Source organism: Macaca fascicularis, chromosome 6 (assembly GCF_037993035.2).
Source record: "Macaca fascicularis isolate 582-1 chromosome 6, T2T-MFA8v1.1".
Taxonomy (NCBI): Eukaryota; Metazoa; Chordata; class Mammalia; order Primates; family Cercopithecidae; genus Macaca; species Macaca fascicularis.
Window position 1 is genome coordinate 74,398,878 of NC_088380.1, and position 10,279 is coordinate 74,409,156.

Consider the following 10,279-nt stretch of genomic DNA (forward strand, 5'->3'; position numbering starts at 1 on the left):
GCACCCGGCTGATCATTTCTTAGAAGCTCAGTATAAGGGCAGATGGCAAGACAGGTCTAACTTTCAATGTCAAATGATCTCATCATTAGAGTTAAACAGTCTGGATATGCTTGGGGAGGTTAACTCTACTTCCTATACTCTGCACACCCTAGAGCTAAGTGCCTAGAGCTGAAAGTGCTGCCAGCAAAGTGAAGCTGCTCTCGAGGGGAATACACTTGGCAAAAGGGGCGCTCATCAGGAGCAGGTGGTGAAAACTCCACTAAGTTAGTGAGAACATCTCAAAGCCCAGAATCTAGGCTTTAAATATTAATCTGATTTCAGTAAGAAAGAGCTAGTTTTTACCCATTAGCTGAGAAGCACTTCAGCTCCGACTTGTTATTTTTAAGCAGTAATGTTTTTTTAAAGAGTCCAATTCTGCTCCCCATAAGGGAGAGGACTAGCTTGAGCAAACCCCAGTGGTCTTTGTTTCTTCAGAGTGTGGTAACAGAGAAGCAGTCGGCTATCATTCAGCTTGTGCCTTCCCGAGGTCACCAAGCCTGACGCTGGTTTAGAGATGAGATTAAGCACAGTTTAAGAACAAACTCTCTCCACAACGCGGGCTGGAATGGCTCCACGAGCCAAACCACTTGACCGAATTTTAAGAAACAGAAATCTATTGCTGTTTCCTTTCTATACTGGAAATATACAAGATATTGAGGCTACTCACCCCCCCAGGCCACCAAAAATACGTGTATGTTCTGTGGCCATCTGATGCCATCCTACCCCATATGCACAATGCCAGTGTGGGGGCTACAAAGTACCTCGGTGCCTATTTTAGTCCATTTAGGCCACTCTAACAAAAATATCATAGGGTGGCTTACAAGCAACAGAAATTTATTTCTCACAGTTCTGGAGACTGGGAAGTCCAAAGTCAAGGCATTAATCTTGGTTTCTGGGGACAGCCCACTTCCTGGTTCATAAGGCAGCAGTCCCTTTGCTATGTTCTCACATGGCAGAATGGGTGAGCGACCTCTCTAGGGGCTCTTTTCTAAGGGCATTAATCTTATTCCTGAGGGCTTCACCCTCATGACCTAATCACCTCCCAAAGGCCCCACCTACAAATACCCTTACATTGAGGATTAGGTTTCAGCATCTGATTTGAAGGAGACATAAACATTCAGTCTATAGCAGTGCCCCAGTTCTGAATTTTTTTCCTCTCACTTTCAGAGCAGAACTCATCTGAGTGAGAATGATTACCTTTTCAACTAGATGGTAGTTTCATTCTAATCAGGGCTTTGGAAGAGAATCAGGGAGAGTCTTCTCAGAAAAGGAGTCTGAAGGAAGAAGTTGGCAGAATTCCAGCAAACATAGGAGTTTAAAAAAATCTAACATCATGAATCTGTTCTCTAGCAGGAAAGAAAATATATTGTATTTTCAAGGCAGGGTAACAATGTTGCATAACTGAGGGTTGGGGGGGTTGCCATTCACTTTACAGTCTATGTGAAGGGTGCCCCCTAGAGTTGTATAGTGCGCAGCCTGTGCACCCAAATTTGAAAAGCCCTGGTTCAGGGTATCCAAGTCAGAAAACTACCTACACTCATTCCACACAGGCATGAAAGCTTTAGTCTATGGAAAAATTTAAGTTGTGATAGACTATTCTGTGGAAAATTCTTAATGCATACAGTGGAACCCAAATTTCCCACCAAAGAGTGTCCTAAATTATAACCCTGGGCGGGGGGGCTTGGAGGTCATTTAGACCATCACTTCATTTTGTAGATGAGGCAACTGAAGCCCAGAGACATATGTCTTGCCCAAGGCCAGCAATGCTATGCTAAAAAAGTGAAACAGACTTCCCCTGCTTTCCATAGATGGCAAAATAGGCCACTTTGCTGGAAATGGCATTCAGTCACCCAGACCCCAAACTGAGTCTAATTCATCATTATCATCACTCAGCACTTACGGAGCACCTTCTAAATACTAAGCCTTTCTTGAGAATACTCAAAGAGTCTCTCCAAAGGTGCCAGCCCATGAGGCAACAGTAGGGCAGAGCTGTACATCAATCACACATCCTTTGGCCCAGGAAATGAAGACTCTGATAGAAACGTTTCCAGGCACAAAAGTAGTATACCCTTCTTTGAGCCATGAATGGTTATGGTCTGTTGAACAAATCCCTATTTAGGCTTTTCTTTCTGAAGAATGTCCCCGTTGGAGCTGACTAACTTCTTTGAAGCTGCCTTGGTTTATTGGTTAAATATTTACTCATCAATATATTTAAAAGCCATATTATTTACACAATAGATTTGGAACCATTCTGGACTATTGGGTAATTATTACCTATTTAAAATCAGGCTATACAAAGCAAGAAAACCGATGGTCATTTGTAGGGAGAATGGGGAAATTTACAGGTTACTGAGGTTGACCTTTAATTTAAATTTTATTTTTAACCCAGTCATTCTATTCTTTCTGACGGGAGTTTTATGCGTGTTTGAATGTGTGTGGTGAAAGTGAGGTGGGAGGAGAGAGAAGCCCTTTTACCAAAACCCAGCGCAATTAAACTGCTTTATGGACAAGCTCTCTGCCAAATTTCTTGTTGAAATCAAAGACACCTTTGAGTTTGTTATCCAAGAGCAGGGCAAAAAGCACCTGCAGTCATGTCTGTTTCTCATTTTGTACTCGTGTAACTCAGATGCCCTGTGGATTAAGTGGAATCTGCTCCTGAGTCGAAATCATGTACACCACGTGTCAGCTCAGCTTGAATTTGGAAACAGGAGCTCAGAAGGTGCCATTCAAACATGTGGCTCTGGTTTTCCCCGAGTGTAACTTGAACACGGGAGTCATATTATGGGGCCCCTGCCCCCAGCTTCTCTCTAAGTAAGAGATACAGCAGCACCTTGTTTCCATTTGATAGTGCTGCTCCCCACCCCTCACCCCTATATGAGTGCCCATTTAGGCTTTCATGAGAGAAGGTGGAACACGAGTGCTGTGAATGTGCACGTTGACAGTTCATGACCTGTGCATGAATTTATAACCATGTCCTGACACAGAGAAAGGAAGACAACCACAATGCGTGACCAAACGTCCCCAGGTAGCCAACATAGGTCACTTCTCTGTGCAGATACTGTTTGTGCCCTACTTAAATGTAAAAAGGATTCTCTGGGTCTAGAGAGGTTGTGTTAGGGTATAATAAGTACTCAGCTTTTATGTTAAGACTCCAACCAAATTCTTTCCAGTTTTAACCCAAAGAGGCCTCTTTTAAATATCACACTCATAAGGAATTCTAAATCTTGTCTCTTTGATCACGTTTTAAAATATTAGCTTCTTGTCTGCCTCTTCATTCGCTCCATGGATTCGACAAATATTTAATGAGTACCTGCTATGTGCTGTCAAGTATCAGCAGCTCATAAAACACCAAGGACTTTGCTTTCATGGAGTTTCCTTTCTATCTGGGGAGGGGAAGTATTGGCTTTGAACTAGCTTGGTGAATATGTGTTCCAGTTAAAGTCAAGTCTCCATGTGGCATTCCAGATTTACACAGGATAAATTGGGATGTGATAATTTGCTTCAAAAAAAGATTCAATATTTTACTAAAAAAAAAAAATCACAGAAGGATTCCCTTTAAATCTAAAACTCCTGTAGCGCCCCCTCCCAAGCCAGTCATTTTATTTATTCTGCATTTTTGAGGACTCCGTGTATTATTAAATCGAGTGCCCTGCGCTGTTCTGAAGTACATCCCCTAATCACCACCATAGGTAGACAGTCCCTTCCCCGGGAGGATTTGACTGCATAAAAGAAGTGCCGTATGAAAGCAGTACTTATTCCAAAATAAAAACCCAACCTATTCGGCAACAGGCTACCGGCAGGCCCAGAGAGGAAAAACTCTTAGGGACTTCACTGTCGGTGGTTTCCCCAGAGCCTCTGTGCACCCTCAGTATTTAAGAACCGAGTCAAGGGGGAAAAAAAAAATCTAGAGTCAAGTGGAGGTGTTCCTTAAAGTTTTTCCAGATTTTTCTCATTAACAAAAATGAGGTAAAAGAAAAACAAGCTTAACCAATACAGTTTAAAAAATGAACCCGGCAAGGTGAATACATCACTTTTCTCTCCTGACACTTTCAACCACTTGGATACTTCATTATCTGTCACCAGCATCTCTCCTTGTAAGCACCAGCAATTTGGCCCATTAGCAGTTAGTGAGAACAGTGACTCCACTAAGCTTTTGTGTGAGAAAATAGAGAGCTGCCACACACAAACACACAGACTTAGCAGAAATGAGAGAGAAAGTGAAATGAACACTCCTAATATTACAGTGGCCCCCTGTTATTTTCCCCATGTTGGGATTTTACTGATCAGTGACCACATTGCTCCTCGGGACCATCACACTGCCAGGAAGTTTCCCGGTCCAGCTGCAAGGTGGTTAGTTGGCATTTAAAAATAAAAAATAAAAAAACAGGGTTTTTATTGTTTCTTTTTTTTTTTTTTTAGAAAAGTGACTGCCGTATTATAAATTTCAGTCTTATGAGTTGGAAGCCCATCCCACTTAAATCAGGGAAGGAAAGTGAAGCCAACCTTGGGCAGTGGTGATCACCTGTTTAAGAAGGATTCATACTAAAAAGGCATCATATTAATTAAATAAGTTTAGCAGATATGGGTACAAAAAGGTATGCAGAAGTCAAATGAGCCATTCTTCAATTTAAGAGCTTTGCTTTAGAATAATCATGCTCAGTGCAGTCATTGTCACTTAAATTAGCCCAGGAGGAAAAGTTTTCTTACGGAAGAGAGAAACATATGTACAAATAAAATGAGATCGAGGTAGGAAGAAATTGAGTGTTTTTTCTGTCCCAAGGTTAGATCAATCTAAACAGACTATAGCAAAAGCCAAGCCTCATACACGTGCTACAACCATCATTCTTCAAGGTCTCTCCTGGCCTCAGCGTTTGGGTCTTCCCTGTCCCAGAAGCCAGGTCCAACACCCACTCTGTTACTTTTCCAGATAGACTTTCTGATTCCTCCAAGAGAGCCTGTGATAGCTGCCATCTGACACATTGCAGAATTATACTTGACTTTCTGAAGAGAACCCGATTCTTTTTGCTGCTGCTTAGACACAGCACTTAGAGTTTGTCTTTGGCTGGGATTTGAACTAAATAGCAACTATGCAGCTTCCTAGGCAGAATGGGAGGTGTGGAATCAGTGTGCAGGTGAAGCAGAGAAACTCGGTTTTCCTTTGTCTATCACGGGCTGCCCTTCCTGGTGGAAGCACTGAGCAAAAGTATGCCCGGACTTCTCATTACAAGTCACTTGTCCAGGCACATCCTTCATTCATGCCACCATTTTCCTCTACAGATTTATTTAAATGAAAAGAACTGAGGAATATTTTCATGGACAAAGAAAATGTTTCCTCAAGCGTACCCAAGTTACTGACAACTCCCAACATGAAAGTCAAGCCTGGAACTCTTGGTATCCAGGCTTTAGACCACATGGAAACAGATACAAATCTTTGAAAAATCACTCACAAAAGTCATCAATATCTTGAAGCCTATACATTAAAATGCAATTCCTTCTAAGGCATTTACCACACAACAAGAAGTTAAACCAATGGATTTCTAATGACACCATGGCTATTAAGAACTCCCTGCCAAGTGGCTGGTGTGATACCCAGCACTGTGTTGCAACACCCTCTATTCCAAGTAACCACTTAGATCTTAGAGTAAGATAAAACCTCAAAACAGACACATCGAAAGGGAGAAGGTAGACATTTGGCTTCAGCTCCATTTTCCAATTAAAACCTGTCAAATGAATGGTGGAGAAGAGTACAGAAAGACCAACTGCACTCAATGGTAACAGTCATCTGAAATTCTTAAGAGAAGTACAAGAAGATAATGAGAAGATTGAGGTTTAGAGTAGAATACATAGTTGTGTGCTTCAGAAATGTGGCTTATTTATTTACTTTTTCTGTGTCTCAGTCTCTTCTGTGTGGACTAGTGGAAGTTGATGATTCAAATTTCCTGAGGTTTCCCTGGAGATCATTTTTAAGACCTTGGGCTTACTGCCCCTATTCATGGTTCCGTGTTCCTCTATTGCTTCAGCACAGTTTTTCAGTGCCTGCTTTTCCAAGACATCAGCATCAATTAATTCACTCTGAAATGCAAAGGTTATTGAAGAGCTAGGGTTGGGTTTCTTCTGTAATAAAGGTATATGAGGGCTTTTTTATTTCATGAACTGTCCCAATGGAGTATAACTATAGAACCCCGTTCCGAAAATCCTTAGAGGTTTAGAATACACTGCTCAGAGATTCTTGAGAATAAAATTCTGCCATCTAATTGATTCTAATTACCAAACATTTTTGAAAGTTTATCAACTCTATTATCCATATATATATACTAATCCAAATCTAAAGTATTCCTAGCTCTAGAATTCCATGATTCTGTAATTCTGGTCATAAGTTATTTCCTCCCTCTATGCTTTTAAGAAGATCATATCAGTGAGGAGCTTCATTTACTATCTCCGTCTCTAATTCCTTCTCTTTAGTCCTCTGTGTGTCCATTAGAAATAAGGACCAACACATTCTTTTTTATGGTCATTTTCACTTTCATGGAAAACTCCATTTACAGAAAACTCCATTTTCACAGCGGACATTATTTTTAACAACTATGAAGTAGTTGCCATCAGTACATCTGATCACCTCATTAAAGAGCTACTGCTTCGAAAGCAGGTCTATCAGAAGGGACTCCTGGCTTAACCTAGAGACAGCCTAAGGAAACAGTTACCTGTCCACTCTACAAACATCCTGATGTTCACTAAATATTATTAATGCCTACTTCAGAATTTTATTGGTATTAATGTCAATAATTTTAGACCAACTTCACATGTTTGCTAGTGTTGCTTAAAGATTTTGGCAGATTATAAAGATAGCACGAATTCTGAGGTGTACTTGCTGGACAATTTTGCTGCTTTTGTCCTAGAATGCCGAATGTGATATGATTTTTCATGAATAATTCTGAAAGATTTAAACCTGCAGAAATTCCACACACAGTGCTAAAAGGCTCATAACAGTCTTGGATTCAATTTAGCCAAATCACAATCAGATTTGACATTCGTTGACTGACAGACCGACAAACCAATATTCAGAAGCTTCTTTCTTTTTCATAGTTCATTAACAGCAGGGGAGTTTTCATTCCTTTGTCTCAGTCATGGAAACATTTGGTGAATTTAACTGATGCAGAGAATCGCACTAAAAATCCAAGTCTCAAAGGTAATGTGCTCATATTTGTGGGTTTCTGTGAGGAAAATGGCCACTTTCATGGAGCAGCCTACGAAGCACAATGCTTAAGTTACTGGTGCATGGCGTGGGATCTCCAGGCCCTGGTTCCGGGGTCAGCCTTCCCACCAGCGATCTATACAACCTTGCTACGGAGGATCGCACCTATCATTACCCCATACATCAGTTTACTCATTTGGTCAATGACAATGAAAACATCAACTGTTATTTCTTTTGCAACTCTGGTGATTTATTTATATAAATAACAATCATTGGTTTGTCTCCGGACCTGTGCTAGGCATTGAGATCCTTTATGTACATGACTAGCTCTAACGTAGTGAATGGGAATCAGAGAAAGAAGAGAGGAGGGGGGTAGTTAGTGCACCGTGTGGGCTGGAAATATAATTAACCAGCTTGAGATTTCCACTGTGCCATAATGCAAATGCAACCCACCAGATTCTGTCAATCTCCAGTTACACCCTTATTTAGAGAGAAAAAAGATCTGGTTGAATAGGGGACAAATGCTGACATAGCTCGTTGATTTGTAAATGTAGAAATGACAGTCATAGTGATGAAAACTATATACATTTATATACAGATTATGAAGCAAAAATTTTCCCCCGAAATATCCTATTTAATCAAGGAAAAGAGCTCTTACACCATTTTATACTTTCCTGCCCACCACTTCTCTCAAAATTCTTTTAAGCCTAAATATTCTCATCCTTTCATTTCACCAATGTCTAGGATACAGCTAAGATAGCTCAACAGTAATAATGCATCCAAAATTCAACTTAATAGGCATTTATAGCATGACACTATATGCCAGTATTCTTACCTAAGTTTAATAGCTTCAATTTCAGATGGCACTCTTAACTTGGAAGGATTTTATTAGTTTATATAAAGTTTCAGGGATATTCCCTCCTTATTGGGAAAGTGTATGAGAACATTTATTTTTGAGAGTCTTTCATTTTTACACTAAATAAAAGACCATTTAGATAAGGAAACAATATTCCTGGTCATAACAAAATTGTAAATATTTAATTATGCTGAAACCAAAAAGCTTAAGGTTAAGGAAAATATATTCAATAAATTCTTAAATGAAAGTTATGCATCCCCAAAGACAAGTGTTAGTTTGGATTCTTTCATCCCACTGAATGTAAGTCAAGTAGACACTGATTAAATACCTACTATGTGCAAGGCACATAATTACTAGAAGAAAAAAGAAATGAATTCTCCCTTACAGAATAACATTTAACAACCAAGTTAACCAGCTGAACTTTCAAGCAGAGTGCTATTCATGCTTTTGAATAAATGAGTCTGAATATTACCATAAGAATAAAAAAAGAGTTTGACTTCACTATTTCCCAATGGAGCAGAGACTTGTTGTATCATATACTAAATGCAAAGTCAAAACATGAATCCCAGGAAACATATATCCTACATGATAGATTAGCCTGTATATGGAAAGATACATTCAAAATGGAACTTTTACTTCAATTACATTGATCACTATCTAATAAAAGGTCTTAGAATATGATTACACTTTCATTTTCACAAGCAGATATCCATAATGATAGAACAAATCAAAAAGGAAAACAATTGCATAAGTGATTGAGCTAATTAAAATTACTGCCAAAAAAAGAGTTCAGTCACTGTGGAACAAATCAATCAATATCAAGTCTAAACCAGAAAACTATGCCAAGAAATGGTATAACATTTCGCCTTTCCATCTTGAATTTTGAAGGGAATGATGTGCATTTGAAGAAATTTTCAAGTGAGTAATATCAAAAATACAAAGAAAGAGGGGAAGAACAAAGAGATTTCTGCAACTATCATTTCTAAAATAACAGTGTACAATCTGTTTTGTATAAGAAATATTTAATGAAGTTTTCTAGTGGTGATTTCAATACAATTAGAGTATTTTTGATTTTAGACTGATGTCACCCAGTGCTTAAGTAAGTATATCTGAGGCTTGTTCATTATTATTAGGCTACGTTATAGACTCTATAAATAAGTATCTAATATTTTAGGAGGCTGAAAATCAACTATGTAATATGTTCCTAACTACATATGAAAATGCTATTAAATGAAAATATTTCTCCAAGAAAAATGCTCTGACAGTTTAACTAATAGAACATTAAGTACAAAAAAAATTTAGCAGGCTTACATTATGTTCGTGGTTCAAAGTTACTTAACCAGCACTATGTATACTGTTCCCATGTTTTGAATCTATTAAGATAGTTCAAATCCCATCATAGCCAACTCCACAAGATTGCCCCAGTTCTTTTGTTAGACTGACAATTTTCCATGTCAAATATAACTTGAAATAAATGAGCCATTATACCACCCTTGGAATTAACTTTATTATAAAGAGATAATTATAATAATTCCTGGAACTGACTTTGCTGTTTTGAATATGAAGATATAAGAAGATTTTAACTACTTAGACTTCTAAGAAGGGTCCAGAAAAGGTGCATGTTTAGTTTGAACACCACAGTCAGATTTATGCTGACATATGTGTTGATGGTGAACAAAAAAGTCCTCTATTTTATTCACTTAGGGAGGAGTAGTGTACAGTAACTAAGTCAAAGAATAACTGACCAGTGGTGCATCTATAGAGTTGGAAAAGAAGTGTTCCCTTTCAGAGCCCTACTTCTTCCAATTTTATCAAAGGCTCAAAAATAATCCAAATGGCCCAAAAAGCTCCCAACAGTCTAAGTCTCTGACAGGTAACAACTATAAATTCTGGATGAAAACAAAAACAAAAAACCAGTTCCTTGAAGACACAGAGCAGGCAGATTCTGGAAGTTGACACTGACAGAAGAAAACAGCACTGGGTGGAGTTCCTATTTTCATGGCTTCTGGCATGAGGGCAGAATCCCAAGATGTGGAGATCCAGAAATGGGAAGCTCTAAATTCCATGTACAAACTCTTCCCAAATCTCTGGCTGACCACCGAACCACACATGTGAGGGCAAGCTTCCAAGAAGCCTCAATAAGAATAAAACAACCACACTGAGGTTGGAGCTGCTGCCCAAGAGGCAGCAGT